General features: G+C 40.1%; 2 protein-coding genes across 4 annotated transcripts in view; one reads left to right on the forward strand and one right to left on the reverse strand.

The window, feature by feature from the left end:
* PLIN2 (perilipin 2) overlaps positions 1 to 17,846 on the reverse strand; it is a 53,691-nt gene extending 35,845 nt beyond the window's left edge. Inside the window, exons 1-3 of the mRNA XM_087716113.1 lie at positions 17,507 to 17,846; positions 16,088 to 16,181; positions 8,105 to 8,392 (exon numbers count right to left, since the gene is read on the reverse strand). The gene's annotated coding sequence lies outside the window, so the exon portion shown is untranslated. The remainder of the gene's footprint in view (positions 1 to 8,104; positions 8,393 to 16,087; positions 16,182 to 17,506) is intronic.
* A 159-nt stretch (positions 17,847 to 18,005) lies between these two features.
* Positions 18,006 to 27,794, forward strand: part of DENND4C (DENN domain containing 4C) — a 72,886-nt gene continuing 63,097 nt past the window's right edge. For 2 of the 3 annotated variants that reach the window (XM_014057756.2, XM_087716114.1), the window contains exon 1: positions 18,006 to 18,194. The gene's annotated coding sequence lies outside the window, so the exon portion shown is untranslated. Of the gene's footprint in view, positions 18,213 to 27,794 lie in introns of all 3 variants that reach the window. The other variant, XM_014057755.2, reaches the window with a different exon arrangement.

Raw genomic sequence — 27,794 nt, forward strand, 5'->3', positions numbered from 1 at the left:
CTTTAAGTCTTATTAAGCCAAAGAAAACTGTTCTGGCATGATGTTATGTTTCAAGATTATATTGCAGTGAGAAAAGTAAACATAACAAAATGGACACTGCATTTCTAAACCATCCCCCCTTTTAGACAGCGCCAGAATCAAACCCAGTCTCCACTCCTTCAATCCCTTCTGAATAAAAAAAAATAGAAGCCTCCTCACCTCCTCACAGCATAGCCCAAAGGCAGCTCTATGAAAGGTGGTTGCAAAACAGTAAGTGGAGAAACCCCAACCTTTCAACCTGTATTAGCAGATGACCTTTCCATCTCTTCTAGCAATGGACTTCTCCAGCTCTGCTGCCCTCTTAAAAGGTACATTTCATGGGAAAATATACTCCAGAGGCACTGCCACTGACCAAGCACCCGCCTAGTTTCCTCAAACTGACTAGCCAATCAGATAGCTAGGACATCTCACCTTGTAGCCCTCGGCTTCTATTTAAAAAATCTTTGCTTTTCCATTGTTCAGGATCCCCCTTTCTTCGATGCTCATTATAATAAACATAGTTTTTCTTGTTAGTATTGTGCTCCTTATTTTGAAAAAAATCCCCAACCATGGGAAGTGTTACATCACTTCCTAACATTAGTAAAAATATGTGATCTTTAAGTTACATACTGTTTTTGAATATGCTTACAAATTCACTCAATTTTTAGAACTATATGACAATATTCAGTATAAATAATTCAGTCTTAGTCAAAAAATATAGATGAGAATTCAATTTATTTTTATATACACCTAAAAAGGCATATTGTACCTTCGCTCCCCCTTCTTTTCATCTTCCTCAATGTATTGCCATTTTAACAACAAGGGCCATATGACAGATGCAAGGTCAGGGGTCAAAACCAGCCATCCAACCCAAAATTGTAGCCATAAGAGACAAGAAGAACATAAGATGAGCAGCCCAGGTCACATGAATCCAAGAAAATGGGGCAAGGTAGAAACAAAAGACTAGGGTGTGCCAGTCTTGGATTCAAACTCCAGCAAATGTACAAGGTGGTTTATGTTGTAAAGCCTAGAGCCCAAGAAGGATACAGGAATATAGGTCTGATCCTGGAGAATTGCCATCAGTGGAAAGCAAAGTTCTGGAGATTGCTTGCATCTTAAACTAGCCAAACAAATCACCTGTGCTCCATGATGTCCCTTGAAGTTTCCATATGTTCTGAAATTAAGTACCCTGCCAGGATCTGGCCTCTTATTATGTGAGTCTACCTTCAGAATTTCTCTGCTCTGCTTCAGAAGTGGATTCCTTGCTGGTTCCTGAGCCTGGCAAATCTGCTAGATCAGATCCTGCAGTCTATGAGTATTATACATTGTTAACATTATGGAAGAAAGCCTCCCTATTCACAAAATAAGTATGGTAGATATGAGCAGACAGACACAAAACGTATGTTCCCTAGAAGTGCTGTTTGATCCCTATCATCAGTCTACTTATTGTTCTGGTTTTGTCGGGCAGGTACAAACACACCTCAACATAGCAATGGCTTGCACCGTCATTCCCAGTCAGCATGACTTAGCCATGTTGAATAAGTCAGTTGGCATTTACAGCAGAGGTGGGTTGCTCCTGATTTGGCTTGGATCGGGCGAACCGGTAATAGTGGCAGTGGGAGGTTCCATCCACCCACCTGGACGCTTCTGTGCATGTGCCTCAATCGGTAGTAAAAAAAAAAGACCCACCTCTGATTTACAGTGCAACACATAGGGAGGCTGCTTTTAATATAATAGGCATCAAGAGTAGGAGGTCAGTTATTTTCTATATATAGTTTTCTAAAACTGAATAGAGAAGTTAAAGTTAACTAAGCTAACTTAAAATTAGAGGCTGAAAGAACTTTGGTCAGAGTTCCTTCTACTAGTCTTTAGTGTTTTAAACAGTTTCAAGAGTTAATCTGTGATTACAAGTAGTTTTTGACTTACCACAGTTCGTTTAGTGACCATTCAAAGATACAACAGCACTGATAAAGTGACTTATGACCATTTTTCAGTTACAACATGTTTAGATATGTGTGATCTAAACTTGGACGCTTGGCAACTTGTTCATATTTATGACAGTTGCAGAGTCCCAAGGTCAGGTGAAACTCTTTTCTGACCTTCTGACAAGCAAAGTCAATGGAAAAGCCAGATCTAATTAATAACTTTATTTTATTTATTTATTTATTTAGTAAATTTATAGGCCGCCCAATCCTGAAGGACTCCGGGCAGCTTACAGAGCGAAAAGAAGAGAAATTAATAAAAAATAAAGGAAAACAATTTAAAAACATCACACATGCACCCAATCTGATTGGGGCTGGACCCCAGCAATGAGGTCAACAGCCCCAGGCCTGCTGGAACAGCCAGGTTTTAACAGCTTTTTGGAAGGCCATGAGTGTGGGCAAGGTCCGGATCTCTGGGGGTAGCTCATTCAACTGGGTTATTAACTTATCAACTGCAGTAATTCACTTAAAAACTGAGGCAAGAAAGATCGTAAAATGGGACAAAACTAACTTAAATGTCTCAATAACAGAAATGTTGGACTCAATTGTGGTTGTAAGTTGAGGATTACCTGTATTAAGTGCTCTCTAGTTGCATTTTCCCCCAATTTCTTTTATATTAAATTTTGCTCTAAGTACAGGGGATTATGGCATGTATCATATTTAACATAGCAGAGTCTGATGTAAGACTGATGTACAGTCTTTCCATATATTCATAAAATAACTTGTCAAAATTAATTGTATGCATTTTCCTAATGTTGCTTAAACTAAAAGGAAATTATACAATGGGTATGTAAGTTTGTGTTTAGATTTTGTTATGCACTGCCCTCCTCTGGTAAGAAATATAATACAACCACATATTTGAGGTACGTTGATAGTTTCTTATGTATAGGCTCCTCTGTCATTAATTCTCCACTCATTAGGAGAAATTGCTAGGGGCGAAATATAGAAAATTCAGCAAGGCCTCCATTTTTTTATATACAGATTTTAGAAACTCAATTCTAACATCCATAGATTGTAGCGGTGAAAAGCATGTAAGCAGCCTCTATATTCACTAAGCTGAATATTATTCAAACCTTTGCTAATCCCTAACCGAGAATAATTAAGTATTGATCATTTTTAATTAAGCTATAGGATCCTAGAGGATTCTGTTCTGAGTGACAGATATATCTTTTTCTGAGTTATTAAAAATGCAATGGTAGTTATATTAGCCATAAGAACTCGAGAGTTAAAAAGCCACAGAAACAATAATTTATTAACCATTTTAATAATGGTAAGATTTTGAATTGATTAAAATTCTTAAACATGCTAAATAGCAACAGAAACATGTAAAATAGAAACAGAAATTTTTAAAAGATTAAGAAAATTATGTATACTTAGGAGCAATTTGAATGTTTTCTGCTATAGTGTGGGATACAAAAGAGGCAAGTTTCAGCAACAGCAATCTCCAAAGAGACTAAAAAGATGCATTCCTCTCACAGAGGAAATACTGAGAATGGTCTCTTCTCTTTTGAATATCTTAATACATAAGCCAAAATGTTGTAGTGGATAACATATTGGTCTTACAATTGGGAGATCATTTCAAGTTCTGCATCCGCCATGGAACAGATCATGGAGTGATTTCAGATTAGCCACTCTCTCTCCTCCAGGCTATCCCTTAAGAAGAAAAAAAGAGTAGTAGTTTTGTATAAAGTTCTGAAGTCCTTGAGGAAAGACAAGATATAATTCTAATAAATGTTTAGATCAGAGGTGGTATTCAGCAGGCTCTGACCAGTTCTGGAGAACCGGAAGTGGAAATTTTGAGTAGTTTGGAGAACTGGTAAATACCACCTCTGACTTGTCCAGTCCCCATCTATTCTCTGCCTCCCGAGTCCCAGCTAATCGGGAGGAAATGGGGATTTTGCAGTAAATTTCCCCTGGAGTGGGGAGGGAATGGAGATTTTACAGTATCCTTACCCTGCCATGCCCACCAAGCCATGCCCATAGAACCAGTAATACAAATTTTTGAATCCCACCACTGGTTTAGATATGCATATATATTAAAAAAAAAATTAAGCTTACTGGAACTTACAGTGAAGAGGGCATTGGAGTACAACCTGGTTAGAAATGAATTTAAAACAGGATTTGAAAGCAAAGGAAATAATAACATTACTTCCAATGTTTTCTCTCAACATCAGAATAATGATTATAATGTATATTAAAATAATCTATAATTGTTATAGTGTAGAGACACAAAACTCAAGATTCAAAGGCCAGGTTGGTCCCTCGCTTGCAACTTCTGTATGCCTCCAAAAGCTGCTGTTGGTTGATACCTTTATCATTTAAGTAATTCATCATGTTAATAGTGTTCACCAATTTTGCTTTCAATTAAATGAAGTGTATTATAAGCAACCTAGAACTAAGGAGAAATTTCCTGACAGTTAGAAAATTAATGAGTGGAACAACTTTCGTCCAGAAGTTGTAAATGCTCCAACACTCTAACTGCACTGCACTGGAAGTTTTCAAGAAGAGATTGTATAACCATTTATCTGAAAAAGTATAGGGTTTCCTGCCTAAGCAGGGAGTTGGACTAGAAGACCTCCGAAGTCTCTTTCAACTCTGTTATTCTATTCTATTTTGACAGGGCTTGGATTCTTTATTTGTTGGAAGTAGAGTCTTAGTTTTCATTCAATACCAAGTACAGTCTTCAGGCTAAGCAGGTTCCTGATTATATATCCTTTCTTGCAGATAATACTACAGTGTATTATTGTATTTTCTATATGTATATTCATATATTAGTTTCTTAAGTACCTATCTCTTTTAAAACATGTATACATCTTTCTCAGTGCATTCTAAGGTTTATTTCTTTTCCCTGGTTGTTTCTCATTGGACAAAAGCACCAAAGGCAGGAAATGGCTGCATAAAGAAGTGATTTGAAACAGAGAAAAGATGAATGTGTTTCTGCTTATTTTCTCTATACTCTAAGGTGACCAGATTTTCAGATTGGTAAAGAGGGACACCATTGACCGTTTGTGGGGGGGGGGGGGGGTTGATTAAAAATTTTATATTTTGTCAAAAGGTCACAAAAGACGATTACATGACCCCAGGACACTGAAACCATCATAAATATGAATCTGTTGCCAAACATCAAAATTTTGATACCATGACCATGAGGATGCTGCAATGGTCGCTAAGTGTGAAAATGGTCGCTAAGTGTGAAAAACGGTAGCTAAGTGTGAAAAATGGTCATCAGTCACTTTTTTCAATGCCATTGTAACTTTGGTCACTAAATGAACTGTTTGAAAGCTAGGACTAGCTTGCATTATAATGCCTTATGCTAGCTTACATTTTCAAGAGAGAGAAGCTAAACTCCTAAATACACAAGGAATTTGTCTATGTTGAATATGCTCTCAGTGTACATAAAGAAAAATAAAATAGAATACATTCATCAAGAATCATAAGCTACAACACTTAGTGATAGTCACTAAAGCCTTCTTTAAAACAGTATATGTTAGAATAGAATAACAGAGTTGGAAGGCACCTTGGAGATCTTCTAGTCTAACCCCCTCCTTAGGAAGGAAACCCTACACCATTTCAGACAAATGGTTATCCAACTTCTTTTTACCGTATATACTCGAGTATAAGCCGAGTTTTTCAGCCCACTTTTTGGGCTGAAAAAAGCCGGCTCGGCTTATACTCGAGTCTACAACTGGATCCGGCAGTGCTGTTGCCTGTTGGAGGAGGAGGGGATTCCTTCCTGCGAGACCCCGTCCAGAAAAATGCGGGGAGCGGCAGCGGAGCCCCGGGGCTGCTTCTGCTCCATCCGCTGGACTGTTTCCTCGCCTGCCCGCCCGCCCGCTCATTCATTCCGTTTCCTAGCCTGCCTGGCCACTTATTCGTTTCGTTTCCCTCCCCTGCCTGCCCCCTCGTTCATTCCATTTCCTAGCCTGCCAGGGGAAGGATACTATGAAATCCCCCAAATCCTCCCCACTCCAGGGGAAGGATACTATGAAATCTACATTTCCTCCCCACTCCAGGGATAGGATACTATGAAAGCCCCAGGATCTCTTGTCTTGCTGGGCAGTCTGCGCCAGCCATTCCCTCTCCTCTGTTAACTCCCTTCCATTCCACGTCCGAGTCAAAGGATGGCCGGTGGCTGCTGGACCTCCTGATGGGCCAGAGGTCTGTCTGTCTGTCTGGATGTTTGTCTGGATGTGTCTGTGTATGCGCGTGTAGTCCGCTGACTTCCACGCAGGTGAGCCGCTGCAAGCCTCCCAAACGTGACAGGCTCCCAGCTTGGGTGGAAGAGTTTGACGCCCTTCCCGGCTTTGCTCTCCTTCGGGGTTAGAATCGGAACCCGAGGATGCCGGGTTCCAGTCGCCCCTGGCGTCCGAACCGAGAGTTGCCTGGCGAAGTTCCTCGGTGGGAACTCCGGCCGCTGCCCACCCGTGGGGAGAGAGGGAAGAGCCCCGAGCGAGCCGCCTCGGTTTGGCAACCAAACCCATCCAGCCTTTTACCTCCCGTCCCCCCACCCGCCCGCTCGCAGCCCCCTCCCCGGGCTGGCGCCAACTCCTCCCCGTGCCCGGCCTCCAGCCGAGGCAAGTTGGTGTCTCTTTAAGCTAGAGAGAGGAGGGGAGGGAAGGCAGGGACCAGCCGGCTGACAATGGGCCGGAGCGGCTGAGTTGGAGCAAATTCCGCGGCGTAGGCGGCGTCCCAGCTCCAGCGGCTCCAAGGCGAGCGGCTTGGCCCTTCCGCTGGGCGCTCGGAGATGAAGGCGCGCTGGCGCTGAGTTGAGCGGCGAGCTTGCCGAGCGCGCGGCTCCGGGAAGCCCCCCTTCTCCTCTCTGCTGGAAGCCGAGCGAGCCCCGCCGCCCACGGACTCCCGCGGCCGCCCCAGGGCTCCGGGAGGCAGGACCCGGAGGCAGCCCAGCCCTGCCGCCGCCCCACGCCCTCCACCCGCTGCGCGAGAGGGGACCCCGCTTTCCCCTTGCCGGATGCGTCCCTGGCGGAGCTGAGCCATGCGGCGGAGGCTCCCGCTCTGGTTCCGGAGCTTGCTGTGCCTCTGGCCGGTCCTGGTGGGACCCGCGGCAGGTAAGAGGCGCCGTCGAGCGCCTCGTACAATGATTTATGTATGAGGTTTAAGTGACTGAGACACGCTCCTGGCTACGCAGCAATGTTATTTCTGACTTAGTATACTATGAAATCCCCCAAATCCTCCCCACTCTAGGGGAAGGATACTATGAAATCCCCCAAATCCTCCCCACTCCAGGGGAAGGATACTATGAAATCTACATTTCCTCCCCACTTCAGGGGAAGGATACTATGAAATCCCCCAAATCCTCCCCACTCCAGGGGTAGGATACTATGAAATCCACATTCCCTCCCCACTACAGGGGTAGGATACTATGAAATCCCCCAAATCCTCCCCACTCCAGGGGTAGGATACTATGAAATCCACATTCCCTCCCCACTACAGGGGTAGGATACTATGAAATCCCCCAAATCCTCCCCACTCCAGGGGAAGGATACTATGAAATCCACATTTCCTCCCCACTCCAGGGGAAGGATACTATGAAATCCCCCAAATCCTCCCCACTCCAGGGATAGGATACTATGAAAGCCACATTCCCTCCCCACTACAGGGGTAGGATACTGCAAAATCCCCAATTCCTCCCCACTCCAGGGGAAGGATACTATGAAATCCCCAAATCTCCCCACTCCAGGGGAAGGATACTATGAAATCCACATTTCCTCCCCACTCCAGGGGAGGAAATAAATATTCAAAAGCATTATTGGTATCTATTTTTATTTTTGAAATTTACCGGTAGCTGCTGCATTTCCCATCCTAGGCTTATACTCGAGTCAATAACTTTTCCAGGTTTTTGTGGTAAAATTAGGTGCCTCGGCTTATATTCGGGCCGGCCTATACTCGAGTATATACGTAAAAACTTCCAGTGTTGGAACATTCACAACTTCTCTCCTTGATTAGTTTCCACCCATTGCTTCTTGTTCTACCCTCACGTGCCTTGGAGAATAGTTTGACTCCCTCTTCTTTGTGGCAACCCCTGAGATATTGGAACACTGCTATCGTGTATCTCCTAGTCTTTCTTTTCATTAAACTAGACATACCTGGTTCCAGAAACAGTTCCTCATATGTTTTGGCCTCCAGTCCTCTAATCATCTTTGTTGCTCTTCTGACTTGTGACTGTTTTTCTCCTTTGCACCATCCTCATGACCACATGATCAAAATTTGCTTGGCACCTGGCATGTGTTCATGATAGTTGCAGTATCCAGGATTATGCGTTCACCATTTGTCACTTTCCCAGCTGGTTTCCAACAAGCAAAATGACCGGGAAAAGCCAAACTTGCTTAATGACTGCATGGTTCACTTAACACCTGCAGTGACTCACTTAACAACTGTGGAAAGAAAGGTCATGAAATGAGGAACCATCTTGCTTCGCAATGGAAATTTTAGGGTCAATTGTGGTTGTAAATCAAGGTCTAGCTGTATACTATATGGAAATAATCCCAGTCCCTTAAAATTGAAGTATTCTTGCCTTGCATTCTAAACAACAAAATATCCAACCATTTTTTTCTTAAATATTTTAAACAAATGTTGTACAAAATCTCCCAATGCAATAAGCTTAACACTGTATCCTGAAGTGTTGGAATATAAAAACTATCTCGTTCACATAGTATGTGAAAATAGCAATAAATTTAAATGTATGACTTTAAAACTAAGTTTGGAGCTATTGTTTATTAGCCAATGTTGCACTTTATTTTATACAAATGCTTCCGTATCAGAAAACACCCATGTTCTTCTATTCCAGACACCTGTAATGACCCCAAAGGACAGCTATTTGTCTATGACCTTCTATAACAAATTCATGGCTTTATACAGAGATACAGTAATATCAACACCCAACTCTGCTCACTGGGTAGTTTCAGATAACTGCTATTTGAGGAGAAGTTTTAGAAGTTACTTGCAATCTTGTGGCGAGTTTGCTGTTTAATCTGCTAGTTTTGCAAAAGGAGAAACTACACAGCCGTAAAAATAATTCCTGTTGCTCAATGCAGCTGTGCTGAGCTGCTTTCCTGGCACAATTTGGAAGATATTTGGTCACAGTAGATTAAATATGGATAAGAGAGCCAGTTTGCCTAGTTCAGGCACCAGAGAAGAAATCAGGAGTTTCTAGTCCCATTTTAGGCATGAAAACCTGCTTGGATGAAATGAGGCCAGTCACTCTTTTTTCCCCTTCTTTCCTTTCTCCTTTCCTTTCCCCTTTTCCTTCCTTCCTTCCTTCTTTCCTTTCCTTCCTTCCCTAACTTTCTTCCCCCCTCCCTTTCTGTTGTGGGGAGTCGGAAGGAGCATTAGATCTTCTCACCGCCTTAAAAATGGGATTTTTTAAAAATGGCTTTAAAATGGCTTTTGTTGCTTGAAATGGGGTGCTCTGTTTGGGAGGGGGATGCAGGAGGTCCAAATAAGAGGCGGGCTCAGCCTCTGCTGGGATGGAGCAAGCAGAAGGAAAGGCAAGAGCGGGGGGGGGGATGGGACTTCACTGGCAGTTGCAAAGCAGCCTTCCGCTGATTGCCTTCCCCCAACGCCCCCCAACCCTTTCAAAAGCCACCCCCATCGCCAGCCTCTCCCAACTGGATCCCCACCTGCTTCCTTGCCGCGCTGCCGCCGCTCTCCCTGCACAAAAACGGCCCGCATCGGCGCGCGCACGCACAGGAGGGGAGGGAGGGAAACCACTGCCCTCTAAAGGCCACATTGGGAATGACACTTCAGAGAAATAAAAACATTTTTTTATGGCGTCCTTTTTAAAATTGATTTTCTTTCTTTTGGAAAATCAGGATTTTTTGAACACGCCGTGGGACACGGGACAAATTATTAAAAAATCGTGACTGTCCCACCAAAATCGGGACGTCTGGTCACCTTACTATACTCTAAAATATAATTCCTTTATGTTTTACATAAACCAATTTTGACATAAGTGCTGGAGAATTTATTATATTATACATGAGAAAATTTGAGTTGGATCAGATCAAAGCGCTGCTAATTTTTCCCACTGGCTAAGCAGATGATTATGAGGAACCTATAACTAGGATATAAGCAAAATGGCATATAGATATATTCTCCAGATGCTGGAACTGAAAGACATAATTCTGCTGATAAAGAAAAATATAGAGAAAATATAAGGACTAATATATATTGATAGCTATGCGGGGGTCTGCCCTATACATTTTGGCATCCTAGGCAATAGTTATATTCTATTTTCCCCTCCCCCCAATCGTTTGGTTCATCTTCGAGTTTGATTAGGAATTTCAAAAAGAGCCCTTTTCCATTTTGAATTTCTGAACTTTTTTCTTTTTATTTTCTTGATTTTCAACTTTTTATTTTCTTGGGACATTTTCACTCTATTTACACAAATAGTTTTAAGTATATTAAGTATAATAAGAGCCGAGCTGGCACAGTGGTTAAATGCAGCACTGCAGGCTACTTCAGCTGACTGCAGTTCTGCAGTTCGGCTGTTCAAATCTCACCGGCTCAGGGTTGACTCAGCCTTCCATCCTTCTGAGGTGGGTAAAATGAGGACCCGGATTGTTGTTGGGGGCAATATGCTGACTCTGTAAACCGCTTAGAGAGGGCTGAAAGCCCTATGAAGCGGTATATAAGTCTAACTGCTATTGCTATATTAGTACCCATTGTTGTCAGATAGCAACAATTCAACAAATTTAACACTTGAGCCATTCATAGGCAGATGCTTACTAGACCTTGGCTATAGATGGCCCTGGCCTTTGTCCATTTTATAGCTATATAAATTGGCATCTGTTAGTGCAACTAGTGATAGCAAATACTTCTTAACTTTTAGATGTTTTCATTTTCCTCTTTCAGAACTTGCTCTCTAAACTCTCTTCCATAACTCTCAGTGTTTGGATACAGGTAATGTAGATGGAATTCCATGGGTAGTTATTTTGCATGTTTGCATAAAGGCATTACAATCTTGGGAGATCCCTCCTCCCCCCAATGTTTTCAATTTTGCCTCTTCCACAATTGCTACAGATTGAATTGCTAGGTTACTTGACTATCCACCAGCAACCTGAATTACAATCTGGTCAGTTATGATTAGTATAACAAATGTCAAGATACTACTATATATCTTCTATCTCAGCATTAGCAATTTGCCACATAAATAAAATCAGCATATTGCAAGAGTCAGCTATGGTTTAATTAGAATGTCTCTTACTGTTTTATCTTCCATCTCTAAACTGTATTTATTCATTTATTTGTTAAGCTTTTTATTTTTCATCACTTTCCCTCTCTTTATGGGAGATAAAGAACTGAATTCAATATTTCTCAGGTGAGTTATACTTTGCTGTAGCATACAAGGTAGTCCTCGACTTATGATCAGAACTTCCATTATTAAGCTAAACAGTCACTAAGTGAGTCATCCCTGTTTTTATTATCTGTTTTGCTGTGGTTATTAAATGAATCTGGCTTCCCCCATTGACTTAACTTGTTGGAAGCTCATAGGAATGTCACAAATGGTGAACATGTACCTCTGGTTGTTGTAAATACATGTTTGTATTTGTAAATACGTGTCGCTTGCCAAGTGCCCCAATGTTGGTAACCTGAGCACAGGGATGCTGCAATGGTCACAAGTGGGGGGACTGATTCTAAGACATTTTTTTCTCTGCTGTTATAAACTTTGAACAGTCATTAATTAAATGAATGGTTGTAAACTGAGAACTACCTCTAAAATAGAAAGATTACAGAATTTTTACCAAATTGTCTAAATGTTACTTTCACAGGATCTTGAAAGGGGAGATATATATGCCCACACACACAATTTAAGCAACAGAACAAAATATAAAGACACTTTCCCTATGTGAACTAAAAGTAAAGGTTAATCCCTCATCACTTTTTTTTTTGTATATGAACAAAAACACATTTGGCTTTTAGTCATTGGACTATGAACCTGGGTGTGTCATATTCAAACATCAAAACAGAAGAAAGCTATTACATCTGTACACATTTACTGACTTTAATCTCTAACATGCCTTTTACTGTGGGCTACTTTTAAAAAGCTGTTATACTGAACCACATTTATCTGGCTTTAATCTTACAATATTTATTTACTATCCGCTACTTCAATACATCCCTCTGTTGTAAGCAGAAATGTCAATAACTGATGGAGGCCAGGCAGAACCTAGACCTGCAATCCAATGAAAAGATTGCTTTTGTTATGAAGACCGAGGAGGTTGTGAAATTGCTGCTATCATTGAGGCCTCCTAGGAGAACAGACCGTACTTAGTAGAACGTAACATGATGCATCATACCAAGAATGCTATAGTGTTTCCGGGTTGTAATTCTGAGATAAGAGAATGGAGTTGCACAACACATTGCTTATTAGCAGGAAGTAATCCAGGCATATAAACCAAATAAAGCAGACATACAAAGAATGACACAGTTAGTCCTAAAATTGCCTATAAAATGTGTGAAAGGAAAATCCAATTTTGACATAAGGATGTTGATGAATATTTACTACCAACTTGTTTTCATCTCCTAACAACTACATACATAGATTTAAGACCAGCCATAGTTAATTGATTATAATTGGCCAGTTCATACAAATACTAAGAACACATTAAATAATGTTGTTTTTATTAAACTTTAATTTTAATAAATTTGTCTCCAAAATTTTTTATCTTCTTCAAAAACAAAGGCAGTTGAGGATATTTTGAGATTACATTTAAGTTGTTTTGTTTGAGAAATAAAGCTATGTATATATTTTCAAGAACAACAATAAAAACGAGGGAGAAACAAGGTATGGATTGGTTCCTCGCTATTATCTATCATACTGCTGATGAAATACCAAAATACCTGCCTCCCCTTTGTTGCCATTAGTGTGAACACATTGTGTTAATTTATTATTTAGCCTGCATAAGTGTTTAAACTGTAGTATGCAAATTTTCAGAACATGAAAAAAAACCTTCCTTAGGCTGAATGTCTAAAGACAAAAAAGGTATATTTCTAAGATAAGGTCTGTTTATATTAAGGGGGTGGGGTGGTGGCTTGATCAACTTAAATAAACATGATTTGCTGGGGCAAAGCAAAAAACATGTTAATTTAGACATTTTACAAATAAAGGCTTATGGATAGGTACAATTTAAATTTCAGTAAAGAAAAGTATGTATTTTTTGTACACACACATATATACTGGATATATGTATATTCAGCCACAATATATTATAAAAATATAGTGATGCAAATAAAAATCAGAAAAAGTATAATGAATAAATGAGTGACATTTGGAATTTAATAGAAATTAAAACTGTATCCATAAAATGTTGCTAGAGAACTAGCTCAACCCTTCAACATATTATTAAAGCTATTCTCCAGCTTCAGAGTTTTAGTACAGTGTTATTTCAATATATTTATATATGCTTAGATTCTTAATATTCTATTATGTGGGTGCATTAAATATAAATAGAGGAAAAAACCAGGCATTATATAAATATAACAGTTTAAAATGCTAATATTAGAAACACTAGTTATTTCACTTTTCTTCAAAATTAAATATGAATATTTAATGAAAAGAGCATATATCAAAATATTATTTTATTATCTCCAACATGTTTTTTCATGGTGAATGTGTCTGTGGGTTTGAATATGGATGCCTTTGTCTATGTGTTGACTGAACACATAGCTTATTGAAATAAACGAACATTTTTTAGCAATTTTAAAATGCTAAAAAATAATATTTAAAAAGGGTAAAAAAGCAATTGAGTTTCTGACTTCCACATTGTATACATCCGCTAATCTGCAATATGTATAAAGATCATACTAGAATCTTGATAAATCTAATATCAATCTAACATTAAGTATTTTTGCAACATCACAATATCCAGTATTGGAGTAATGTAATTTTAGACCTTATATAAAAGCTGATTTACAATTTCCTGTACTGCCCGTGGTAGCTGTTGCATACCTACACCACAAAGGGGTTGATGGATAAGCATAGGTTGGGAATAGCTACAGATGGAACCATGCAAAGACCTCCCAAATTTCAACTGCACAGTTGCGTTGTATTTTGTTATTGAGATGTATTTAGTGTTTCGGGGGAGCTGCACCAAGGGAAGTTCATTCTATTTCATTGTACACATGTTGTGCATTGACAGTAAAGGTTTGGTTTTATTTGATTTGTGTGAAGGTGCAAGTCCTGCGTGCTGATTGGTTGATCCAACTTCCTTTTCTGTGCTTTGCTGTGCCCCCTAGCCAGAACATTAAAATTTGCAGCCTTATCACTGCAACAGCTATACAGTCTATGAGGGACAGATGCATACTGTATGTTTTCCCTGTTAAAAGCCAGACAAATCTCCACTCTGAATTGTAAGGCCATGGACTTTAGCCATAAGGTCTAGCTTTAACTACATTACTGAGAATATCGTTACAGCTTAATGTTTATCATCTCATTACAAAACTGGTGAGATTTTTTTTTTTTGAGCGGTGGCTAGGGGGGGCAGGCTTGCTAAAAGGGAAAACAGATAGGCCTTGTAATTCAGTATTATCTTTATTTCAACTGATAAGAACTCCTTTGAATTTCTACAATGCATACAGTTTTCAACTTTCTTGTAAAATCAATCATCCTGAGTGGGCATTTCATTATAAACATGTTTTTACTAAGCTGATATCTAAGCATAAAAGTACTGTTTGTTTTTAGTAAAAGTATTCAAAATGGGAGGCTCAAGAATACAGGATTTTTTTAAAGGAAAATATTTGGAAAGCTATGTTATGGCCTAGGACAAGAGAGTTGTTATATAGCCATGTTTCCTTTATGAATCTATTTGTCAATAGATTAAATATGATGTATTGATTGCATACTCTACAAAATTCCAGTTGAACTCTTTCTTAATATATAAAAACATATACATGTTGATATTTATTTTGGAGGATCAAAATAAACTTAAAATTTTTTAAACATTTTACTTATTCTTAATATAATAACACCAAACAGTGCTAAATTTTAAATTCAATTTGGCTGTATCCAAAATTACATGAACATACAACAGAAAGTTATAATTTGATACAATCAAGAGAAAACAATTATTGTAAAATATTGTTTAATAAAAAGGATGACATTAGTATACTATCTAAATCAATTTTTGACCTGCAAACTAATTATAAAAGATTAAATTAAGGTAATATCATAGCCTGTTTTCAGTTTTAGATTATTAAAAATCTTGCTTCTTTTTTAATGATAAAGTTGACTAGCATCATAGGGTACATAAAGATAAGTTCTTACTGTCTATAATAACATTTCCAATTTTAAGTAGCAATACTCATGTAAAAAATTCTGGTCTTTTAATATTCACTTTTCAGTTTCAAGACCTTTGCAGAATAGTTTATTGCTATAAAGTTTAAATGTTGAAACAAATATGTGAACAACAGCACATCAGGGAATACAAAAATGAAAATGGCAAACATTCCCCCTGACTTTGAATCTTTTGGAAAATTCAGTTTTTAAAGGTTTTCCAAAAGTCTGCAGGCTTGGGGCCAATGGATTGGGGTTAGGGGGTGTTGCTGTTATTTTTCAGAACAGAAACAGTAACACTCTTGGCACTGCTTGTTCATGTGAAACACTGTCCATTATTTTGCCCAATCATATAAACTAGTCAGAAACAATATAAAGTAGAATGTGTTCAATAAAAAGCATTTCAGTTGAATACAAGGTAAATAGCAAAGATATATAAAGCTATGGCATTCATTGGGTTGTCACAGATGCTGACAGTAATTTGCTGGTTTAATTTTTTTTGTTACTAATAATCAGAATACAGTCACAATTTCAAGTCCGGTCCTTATGTTTTACCAAAATATTTCACAATGTTTCCTCATCTATTTGGTGTCAGTCACTGTGTTCCAGGGAAACCATGAGACATCTGACTTACAACGCATTAGCAATTACACTGGTTTCATCATTATATAGATCATAAGCAGAGCTAAAAAGCCAATAACAAGGAAGAATCTTAATGTACTTTATTGCCCCTACACCCTTTGGCTGAATTATGAAATAAATGAAAATAAAATGTTTAAGAATAAATCTAACCCACCTTGGATAGAGATATGGTGCCTTGATATGATTAAGTATGCATTACATATAAAGTGATATCTTTGCTTGGCTTTGCTTGTTCGTATTCCATTTATCTGTAATATAATATCACTGTTAATGAGAGAAGAGAAAGAAATTTGTGGTTGCTTAAACCCACATCATTTATGCCTCCCCCTTACATTATTGACTGCCTGGAATAATTGCTGAAATATCCTAGGCCCCAGATTTGGCTGTCCAATATCAGAATGTGTGTTAATTGGAGATGCTGCTGTTTGTTGGCATAGCTGTTGCCTATTGTGTGGCCTTAATTAGGTCAGATTCTTCAGAAGTGGTATCTATGCAAATTCTTTCCCACAATTCTTTTTATTAAAAGAGCTTTAGAATGGCAAACATCAGTGAACAGCAAAAGAAAGGGAGAATTAGTCCATAAACTTACGTAAAAATCTGTCTAAATTAATTTAAATGAGTCAATCAAAAATTTGAAATAATTGAAACACACTTTTATTATAAAAGGAGAACTATGACCTGCTGAAATGCACATGTCTATTCAATCTGGTGTTCAAGTGCTAATTTTATGGCACTGTTGTTTAGATCCTTATTTTACATTGTTTGGGCCAAATAGTCTTCCCAACAAAGGGTATGTTCAGACAAGAAGGCCATTCTATAACATATCCTGAAATTTAAGGTTTAACTTATAAAGGCGAGTCAAACTTATGATTTTTGTTAGTTTGATCTCCTGACTAGTATTTTGGACTGTTTTCATTGTTAATAATTTACAGTCACCAAAATGTTCTCCGGAGTTGTTGAGGAGATGATGATGTTTTGGCAATGATTTTATTAATAAATTACAGAGCTCTTCAATTGGGATGGTGTATAGCTTGTACCATGATCTGCACTGCAATCTTAAAACCTTGTTTCCACTAAAGAAAAAGCTTGTGGAAAGAGACCCCATAAAGGATTTGGGATTATTTTGGAATAACAGTATCATTCTGAGTCAGTAACTCTTAAAACCTATTTTCTTGTCAAGGTTCCTTCCCATTTTTAAAAATTACAGATGCCCCAAAATTACAGATGCCCATATTTATTTATATGGGTTATATTTTAATATTTACTTTATTTAAAATTAAAACCCACACATTCACTACTACTGGTCAAGATTATTTGAAGGGATTTTAATATGGTTTATTATTTTTCAAAATAGACTTGGTGAATTTTGATTTTGGGGACCCCTGAGGTGATTTTGGAGGACTCCCTGGGATTGCAGGACCACTCTTTAAGAAACACTGTTGTGAGTACTCCTCAACCTACAACAGTTCATTTAGTGATGGTTCAAAGTTACAAGAGCACTGAAAAAAGGAATTTTTTCCCCCATTTATGCACACTTTTACGACCTCTGCAGCATCCCCATGATCAACCTCACCTTTTGCCACCTTTGGACAAGCAAAGTCAATGGGGAGGCCAGATTCACTTAACAATCCCGATCACCAACTGCAGTGATGCATTCAACAAGTGTGGCAAGAAACGGGGCACAACTCGCTTAACACCAGAAACGTTGGGGGCTCCATTGTGGCCGTAACTCGAGGACTACCTGTAATACTTGAGCGGGGAGGGAATCTCCGTTTAGCCTCCAGGCTGTTTAACTTACTCGGAAGCCACCGAATTCAGTCCCTCCTCTCCCGTAAACACACTTAAAGATTGAACCCTGAACGCCGAAAAGCGCAATAAGGCCAGGCGGCCGACAAGAAAGGCTTCCGCCTCGAGCCCCGGGTCGAGCCCCGAGGTCACGCCGGCCCTCAACGGAAGGCCTCTCCGGGCTGCCGCTTAGCGCCTCCTAGCGAAACCCTTTTCGGCGGCGGGGCGCCTCGCTTTTTTCCCCGCCGCCACCGCCTCCTGGGCGGACCCTGGATCCGCCCCCAGTTACCCGCTGAAAGGAACATGGTGGCTGCTTCCTCCCTCCTAAGCAGAAGCAGCGGCGGCTCGGGCTCTCTTTGAGGGGCCGGGAAGTTGCGAGCACGGCGTCGGCGAGCCAGGCAGGCCGTTGGGGGCCTCTGAACTGAGAAAGCCGAAGGAAGTCCAGTATTTGTCTGACGACGCCGCCGCCGCCACAGGTGCGTCAGGAGAAGGAGGTTGGTGAAGCTGACAGGAGGTGCCTTCGGCTTCCCGGGTGGCTGCCTTCGCTCCCCCGTCTCCCTCTGCTTTTTCCTTTCTTCCCCCCGGCCTCAGATTTGGGGACACCGGCTTCTGCAAGGGCGGGAAATGCCCGCTTGTGCAGGCGGGACGGTGCTCTTGCTCGAGCAAGTACGCACTTGGCCGCCTGTTTCTTCCTTCGCTTCCCCCCCTCCCCCGTCTCGCCTCGCCTTGTCCTCCCTCCGCCTTGAGCGCTGGGATGCAAGATCACGTTGAGAGAGCGCGAAGGGAGCGTGGGTACTGTCCCGCCGGGCTGCCCTCAAGGTGTCGGACAGGGCCGCTGGGAGGAGAAGAGGAGGATTATTATTATTTTATTTTTATTAATTTGTTTTTGCAACCGGGGCGGTTTTGGACTCGGAGCAGCCCTTGGAAAGCGAGGGGCATCCGGTGTCAGCTCTTCCGTGCCGAATGTGGAGGAAAGAGATTCGTCCCCTTCTTTCCCCCCGCGAATGGCATTTGCCTCCCCACGTGTCCTTTTACCTACGCAGAATTGTCTGGAGTTCACCTGCGGGTTAGGGTTAAGAAAGGAGCCCGGAGAAAGGCCCGCGATATTGTTTTCCTCACCTCCTTCCTTGATCATTGTTTTGATGCAACCGTGAAGGGACCTGAGGACAGGCAAACTTGGGTTGAAACGAGATTGAACATTGTGGTTTCACACGTTGTGGAAATCCAGCAGTTATTCTGGCATGTTGTGTGAACCAGGCTGGGGAGAATCAAATGGCAGAAGGGCAGAGAGGCTGGGATTCCCTGGCTGCCTCTGGGTCAATCCAGCTATAATGGGATTTATTTTGTGGTCATAGTGTCTTGGGTGATGCTGTGAGTGAAAAAATGAGTTGTCATGTGAATTCTGCCCCATTGTCCTGTAGAGAAAACCCTCCATTTGTGTATACACTATATGTGCTGCGTTTGTGATGTAAGGTTTTGTGCCTGTTTATGTGGAAGTGGGTGCTGTTTAACTTAGTTAAGACTTGGTTCTGGGTAGGTGTGTGTAAAATTAGATTGTTATGAAGCTAAGCTTATGTGCTAAGTGGTTATGGCGACAGGATAGCCTCTTGATTCTGTGTAATCTATTCATTACTTTTTCATAGCTTTGGGGCAGTTGATAGCCCAACTACCATATACTGGGCTTTCACATGGTCAACAAACTTTCCAAAAACAGTTGAGTATAGGTTTTTTTAAATTAGAAAATCATTTATAGCTTAATCTGAAATGTTCATATAATCCCAGTTTAAAGCTCACTATAGGTAAGTTTTTTATTTTCTCCTTAATGCTATTTCCTCAGAATGGTTTCCTTAATGCCCAGGAGATGAAGAATTAGTTAATCCCCTAAATGCTAGCATTAAAGATACCAATACCTGGAATTGACTTAAAATTGTTGTCTCTTTTTTTATCTTATCTGCAGTTTTGACTTCCTCTTTTTGAATCTTAAGTGATTCATTTGAATTCCACAGTAATAGGATTTTGTGGAAGAAATCTTAAGTACTGTTTTCTAAGAAACAGAAAATAAGCTAGTTAGTATGAAATATAATGTATCTGTTGGGTCACCTAATGAACATAACAAATATAACAAATATAATTGAAGTTGCATAAATAGTCCTCAGAAATATTTTAAATTTATCCTTGATGGGTAGAATATCCATTAAGATATGAGACAGTATTAAGATCTGATTCAAGTGTCATGCTAATCTACTGTAGACATATATACTGCACTTAAGTAGGTTAATACAATTTGCTAAACAATACTAACAAATTGTATTTTGACTTAGAATGAGACATGAACTGAGTTATAGTTTGCTTACTGAACCCTTTGACCCAAGCTGATTATATTGGGTCTATTTATTTTCAGTATATCTTTAATGATGGGGTGTTAGATAACAAGGGAATGAACATGGTTTTAAGCTTGCATTGAATTGCAATAAAGTTGTTGCCTGTTTTTTTCAATAATGCTTGATGTTTTCTATGAAAATACTTACTTTTAGCTAAATCTGCCTTTTTCTTCTATATGTAACTTTGAAATAATTTTATAGAATCTGTTTCCTTTGTTGTTGAAAGAAACCAATCATAAACATATGGAAAAATAGTTTGGTATGTGTTCAGTTGTTGCGTATAGTTGTTATTTTAGATATCCATTTTTTTTCAAGCTAATTCTATTCCAATGATACATTGCTGGATGTGTTAATAATGATTTATAAGTGATATTTTCTAATCTTTAATATCAGAGCAGTACATATATATTCTGAATTTTGTTATTGAATAGCCTTTGTGTAGTTGTTCCTGGACTACCAAATATTACTTAAGATGAGCTGTAAAAATGTTTTTCACAACTACATTTTAAAGGAAATATAAAGCAAGGCTGCATCAGGGGCAAGCAATGGAGACCCAAAAGTAAACATTTTTTTAATGATCATAATCTTTTTAAAAATCAGATTCCAGCATTCTCATGTGGTATCTCACAGAATTCAAGCTAAAGATCTTGCAAAATCTTTAAAGCAAAGGACTAAAATCCAACATTAATAATACATTACTTGAAATAATGCAAGAATTCAAATTTTCTTCAATTGTTGCATTGTATTCTTTTTAAGATTTCTATTGGCTGGCCTATGAATTGCCATTAAAAATACAAGAAAAGACATAATAAACATGTAGTTTAAGAATATAATTGACATTTGTTATTACAGAATACAGAGTTGATACATGCACAACAATGCACTTAACTATGGGGTTTATTCCCAGTGATCACACCAGCTCTATTTTGTGCGATTATATATTTTATCCTATAGAAAGAAGGTTGCAGACCATGTGTCCTTTTTAGTATAATAAGCATACAAGTAATGACAACTCTCCCTAGCTATCCTCTGATGTCAGCAGTTAGGGAAAAGCATTTGGAGAAACTACTCTGTAGCGTCTTTTATCTATTAAAACCAGACAGCCAATGTGAGACAATAGTTAATGTATTAGAATAGGAATGGAAAAAATCATTTTGGCTTCACCTTCAGTCTTAAAAAATCCCTGAGTGACCTTGGGGCAGTCACTCTCTTAAAATTATAGTTGTGGGACACAATAAGAGGAGAAAAGAGTATGCTTACTGATGATTTCTGAATGAAAGACAAGATACAAACCTAATAAGCAAGCTAGTAAATCTTCATTTCTTTCACCAATTGGATTGGTAATGTTCTGTTATAAAGTAAAAAAGAATTGCTGCCACCATATAATTTGTTACTAAATTTCTCTGTGACGACACCTTATCTCAGGAATTCCATTTCCCAAGATCTGTATGGCCCCAACTCTGCTGTCTTTCAAGAGTACTTTAAAGACCTAGCTCTCCCATAGGCACTGGGTTGGGATATTATGTGAAATAGGAGTATGGTGGATTGAGAAGTTCAGTGCCTTGCCATTCAATGGCCATTGTAAAAATAATAAAGCTGGCTGATAAATAAATACATAAATAAATAATCTACTACTGAGATGGTTTAATTATTATGTTTGGCAACGATATTTTACTGTTTTTTAATTGACTATATTGTTTATTTTTAACTTGATGTAAACAGCCCAACGCTATAAGTGTAAATGGGTGACTTTGTAATTGGCATCATAAATATAAATTCAAAAATATTATTAATCTATTAATAGTTATGCTGGTGAATTCCTGATGGTAAGGACATCTATCTATCTATCTTCCTTCCTTCCTTCCTTCCAATGAACAAATGATCTGGGCTTCTTGCTGCAAAAATCTCTGAGCAATTTCCATCACCAGTAACAAATGTTAATATATATCACCACATAACAACAACATCCACTAATAGTGTTACTCAATAGGATTATGCTAATGGACAGCATCCCCAAATACATTTTGGAGCGGTCATGTTTCTGCAATTACTTGGAACTCCAACAGGGGTGGAGTCAATGCAGAGGTCCGGGGAATAGTTATTCAACAGAAAGGAACTCATTACTGAGAAGGCTAGACTGTGGTGTCAATGTAAATGGCACTTCCCTCAGTGTTGGTTCCTTAAGCTTTTTCTCTCAGACAAATGTAGACAGATTCAATTGTGAGAAGCTATCTAGATTTGGAACTTAAAAAGGCTTTAAAATTAGCACCTAGACTTGCACCAGAAGCTAACTGGCACCCTGTGCAGCTCATATAGCAATATATTACACAGACAAGCCTAGGAATAGCAATAGCACTTAGACTTATATACAGCTTTACAGCCCTCTCTAAGCAGTTTACAGATTCAGCATATTGTCCCCAACAATTTGGGTCCTCATTTTCCCCATCTCGGAAGGATGGAATGCCGAGTCAACCTTGAGCCTGATGAGATTTAAACTGCCAAATTGCGGGCAGAGGCAGGCAGCAGAAGTAGCCTGCAGTATTGCACTCTAACCACTGCGCCACCTCGGCTCTTAAATGTTCATTGTACCTGGATTGCTATATGCTACACACCAGCTGCAGCTTTTGGATGGTCTTTAAGAACAGTCCCACTTAGGCAACTTGCTTTAATCCAGTTCTGAGGAAAGAAGTATTTGAATGACTTTACATAATGTGTCCTGACCTAGGAATGGCCGAAATTGATGCACAAGATATACAGTAATTGTGCAAAGATTCCCTATCACAGCCTCCATCTGCTCTTCCAGCAAGAGCCATTAGTCCCAGCTGACCTCTAGTTTGCATGCCAGCTTTGTTTGGGGGACCCTATCCAGAACTAAAGAGGGATTGCATATCTACATTCAGTTGGCATCCACTCGATTTTGCTAGGATTCATTTGCATGAATCTGTTCTTCCCCATCCAGACCCTAATAGCCCCCAGCTATCTATCCTCTATTTATCCTCTATGTCAGGGGTGTCAAACTGGCAGCCCATAAGCCAGATGCACGTGCAGGCCACACCCACCCCAGCTTCATGAATGGGAAAAACATCGCGAAACGTCACGTGACAGCAATATGACACAGCAAGTTTGACACCCATCCTCTATCTCCTTTTTGATTTTTGGGTAAAGGTATTTAATTGGCTCTCTGCAAATTAATGATAACATAAGACCATGCTGTCATTTTACTTTTTCTAATGACTTCATATAGTTATTAAACAGGAGGGTAGAAGGCCAATCCCTGCAATACCCCACATTACAGCAACTGAGAATTCGGCCCCTACCTCTACCTCCCAGGTGGAATCAGTAAAGAGGAAAAAACACTGTGACACACCACTGCCCTGTGCTTCCAATCTTCACTCCCAATCTGTAACAATAGCCTTCGTACCAAGGCTACCAGGAAATCCAGTCATACAACCTGGTCCTGCCATTGATTAAAGGACAATCAGTGTGGTTTATTGAACTAATGGGGGGGAAACACACTTATTGTTTTCTTGTCTGTCATTAACCCTATTAATTTTCCTCCATGTACATTGCCATCTACCATGTTTCCCCGGAAATACCACAGGGTCTTATTTTCTTTTTACCTACAAAATATGGCTTGTGCTTTATTATGGGGGAAGGGTTTATTGTTTTGGGGTTGCCGGGCGGCTGCTCTCGCGAGCGGGCTCCCAAAGAGCCGGGTACAGCCTCATGGGCGAATGGCTGCGACAGCGCAACACAACAGCCATGAAGAGACCACACTTACGAGCAGCCACCCGGCAAATCCCCTTTGCAGCCGGGCACAGTGTCATTCACTGACCTAGGGGTATCGCCAAGCCTTGTGAGCGCCTGTTCGCGGCTGCCCGGCTCCCGTGGTTTGGCGCCTTCCAAATGCCAGTGAATCGTGCTCTGCACGGCTGGAGAGGGAGGGTTGCGCGAGCGGCTGCTCCACTCTCACTCACCCGCCTCCCAGCCTCACGATGCATCGCCCAGCTCTCATTATGGAGCCCGGGCACTGCTGCTGCCATCCCAGCCTGGCTTTTTCCGCAGCTTCCAACAAGACTTGGGTTGGAAGCTGCGGAAAAAAACAGGCTGGGATGGTGGTGGTGGCGGAAGTGCCCTGGCTCTGTAATGAGAGCTGGGCCATGCATCATTAAGCTGGGAGGTGGGTAAGCGAGAGCGGAACAGCCGCTCGCGCAACCCCCCCTCCAGCCGTGCAGATAGCCATTCACTGGCATTTGGAAGATGCCAAGTTGTAGGAGCTGGCATTGGCAAACAGGTGCTCACGTGGCTTGGTAATACCCCTAGGTCAGTGAATGGTGCTGTGCCCGGCTGCAAAGGGGGTTTGCTGGGTGGCTGCTCGTGAGCGTAGTCGCTTCATGGCTGTTGTATTGCACTGCTGCGACAGCACAACGCAGCCATTCGCCCATGAGGCTGTGCCCGGCTCTTTGGGAACCCGCTCACAAGAGAGCAGCCTCCCGGCAACCCCCCTCTTTAGCTGGGCACAGCTCTGCTCACCAACCTAGCGGTATCCCGAAGGCGCCAAGCAATGCAATCACCTTTGCCTCCCTCCAGGTTCCCGCAGCTTTGCACCTTTGGGATACTGCTAGGTTGGGAGCGACGCTCTGCCTGGTCGGAGGTGTGGGGTTGTCCAGGGGGCTTATATGCGGGGGGGGGCTTATATTTTTGCCCACCAGAAAAATGTGGCATGGCTGTATTATGAGGACATGTCGTATTTTCGGGGAAACACGGTATTCTGCCCTATAACCCAACCCTGTACTCACGTAAGTTATATAGAACTTGAATTTACAATTTTAAAATGTAATACTAAAGTATGCCAGAATAGACGATGCATATGTGAGCCCAAAAAACTATATTCTACTAGTGAAGTATTGTTGGTTGATTAGAGCTTGCTGTGCTATAATTTCTGTTAGAACTTGTAATGGAATATTGCTCAAAGTAGCCAGTTCTGTTTATGTTGATGTTGTTTTATTGACATATTTTATGATATACCAATTTAAGGCTTTGTAATATTTAGTTTGGCATTTGCCAATGGCGTGTTTGCAGTCTGCTTTTCCTTTTCCTTTTCCTTTCAAGACCTACCCGAAAGGGATATTTGCACAATGATCTCAGCTCTTCTTTGTTAACTCTGCATAGGAAAAAGGATTGTGTAATCCATTGCTCTGATTAGTATAATACTGAAACAACATGGTATTCAAAATTGTGAGAACATATTCAATAATATGCTATCTAACCTTGCTTTAGTCTTGTCTAAACCATTTGTGTTTATGTGTGTATATATGTATATGCATGCATGAATACATACATACATACATACATATATACACACACATATATATACATATACATACACACACACGTATACACACAAACACGCTATGTGTTCTACAATCCATTAAGTTGAGGTCTTTGTTGAATTAATTCCTTCTGCAATTAATATATTACATTATATTACAAATATGCATTTGCTGAACTTGAAATTTAGTTTGAACAATCATTGAGCTAACATTTATAGAAATAATAGATTTTTAATAGTTTGTAATTAATGACAAGAGAAATAATCTTTCAGTAGTACTAGAAAAACAGCTTAGTGAATTCCCCCCCCCCCCAACATGATGCCCTTTATATAAGATAAAAATGTTTATAATGATTACTGAAATTGCCCAACATCTCTACAAAGTGTCAGATTGGGAAATGCTACTTAGGACAGTAACATTAAATATAATGTCCTGTTCCTCCTCTGTTCTTTCTTTTTTTAAGAACATGTAGACTTGTGTACACATTTAGGTTATAAAATCATGTGAACAGTTGAGAAAGTCTACATGTCTGAATTTCTTTAGAACAATTGTAAGGCATAGTTGATATTATTTGTTTTATCTTTGTATTATTATGATCTTTTGCATTTAAAAGGTAGTGTTTTATCCTATTGCTTATTTTATTCTGTTGAAAATGCCAGAAAGTGGCATGCTTTGAAAAATATTTCATATATATCCTATATCTTTAAAAATGTTATGAATTGAGACTATATAATATTTATCTAACATTATTTGTACATATTTCTAAAATGAACCTACTGTATATACTCGAGTATAAGCCTAGTTTTTCAGCCCACTTTTTGGGCTGAAAAAAGCCGCCTCGGCTTATACTCGAGTCAGTGAAAAATTTGCCCGAAATGGAGGAGAAAAAGGGGCGGGGCCATGCCGCTGGGTGACACTCATGAATGGCCCAGTGCCCGTGAGTTTCCCCTCGTGTCAGTTTGCCGCGCAGCGCGCACTGCACCATCCCCCCTCCTCACGTTCTAATGTAATGCAGGGCTGTCTTATGATTCCCCTTCCTCCCCCTCCTGCCGCTCTGCAACGATGTCCCACCTCCTCCTTGTTATGGCAAGCAGCCACATAGCGATGTCCCACCTCCTCTGGTACAGTGATCCAATGATAGGAATCACTGTGCCGTGTGTCATAGGAGGCGGGACATCGCTCCCGCGGCTGCACGGGACATCATCATCACAGCGGGACATCAGCATCATGAGGTGAGTGAAGTATTTCATTGAATACACCGCTAGTTTACTGTTTTTCTTTGAAATAAATATTCAAAAACATTATTGGTATCTATTTTTATTTTTGAAATTTACCGGTAGCTGCTGCATTTCCCACCCTAGGCTTATACTCGAGTCAATAACTTTTCCAGTTTTTTGTGGTAAAATTGGGTGCCTCGGCTTATATTCGGGTCGGCCTATACTCGAGTATATACGGTATAATGTAACACATGAGCTATGGGCTATTTATTTATATTTTGGATGATAACTTATTTCGACATTGCTATCACTATCTTTTGACTAAAAATGTAGTGGAATTATTCCTCAAAGGCTGGAGCAAATATTAATACTACTCCTACTAATTAAAGAACTTTTAATACCTCTCACAATCAGAAAATTCATGATTATTGCGAATTTGGATCTCCATCTATATAGCTTCCATCGTCTGGTTCTTGTTTTATCCTTAGGTGCTATGGAAAATAAACCCACAACCTCTACCTTATGATGTTCCTTCAAATATTGGAAGACTGCAATCATCATGCCTGCTCTTAGATTTTTATTCTTTAGACAAACATGTTAAAGTTCCTCTAACTGCTCTTTGTAGAATTTAGCCTCCACCTGCTTACCATTCCTGTTGCTTTTCTCTGCACTCTTTCCAGTTTTTATATAGTAGCAATCAGAACTGGACATGGAATTCCCGGTGTGCTCGTACCACTGCAACTATCAGTTCCTATGACCTTGCCCTTAAAGATGATCCTCATTTAGCAATAGTAATTGGGAACAGCAACTGTGTTGCCAAGTGATGTTGTGATAAAGTGTGATATGATGGTAGCTGTGGCAGTTTCAATGTTCATGGTTAAGTGAACTAGGTGTGGCCATAACTGTGATGTCACATGATCACCATTTGCAACTTCTGTCTGCTTCCCCATTGACTTTGTCAGAAGGCAGCAGTGGAGAGTCAGATGGCAATCACATGACCACAGCATTCTGTGAATGTTGTAATTATGGCAATAATGGCAATAGCCCAAATGGTGTTGCTGTAATGGCTGCACCTAGAGAACCAAACCAATTGTAAATCTTGTCCTGCACCATCATAACTTTGAAGGTACTAAATATTGATTGTA

Source organism: Thamnophis sirtalis, unplaced genomic scaffold (assembly GCF_051295495.1).
Source record: "Thamnophis sirtalis isolate CommonGarterSnake01/CBP01778 unplaced genomic scaffold, rThaSir2_p1.2 scaffold_5, whole genome shotgun sequence".
Classification (NCBI taxonomy): Eukaryota; Metazoa; Chordata; class Lepidosauria; order Squamata; family Natricidae; genus Thamnophis; species Thamnophis sirtalis.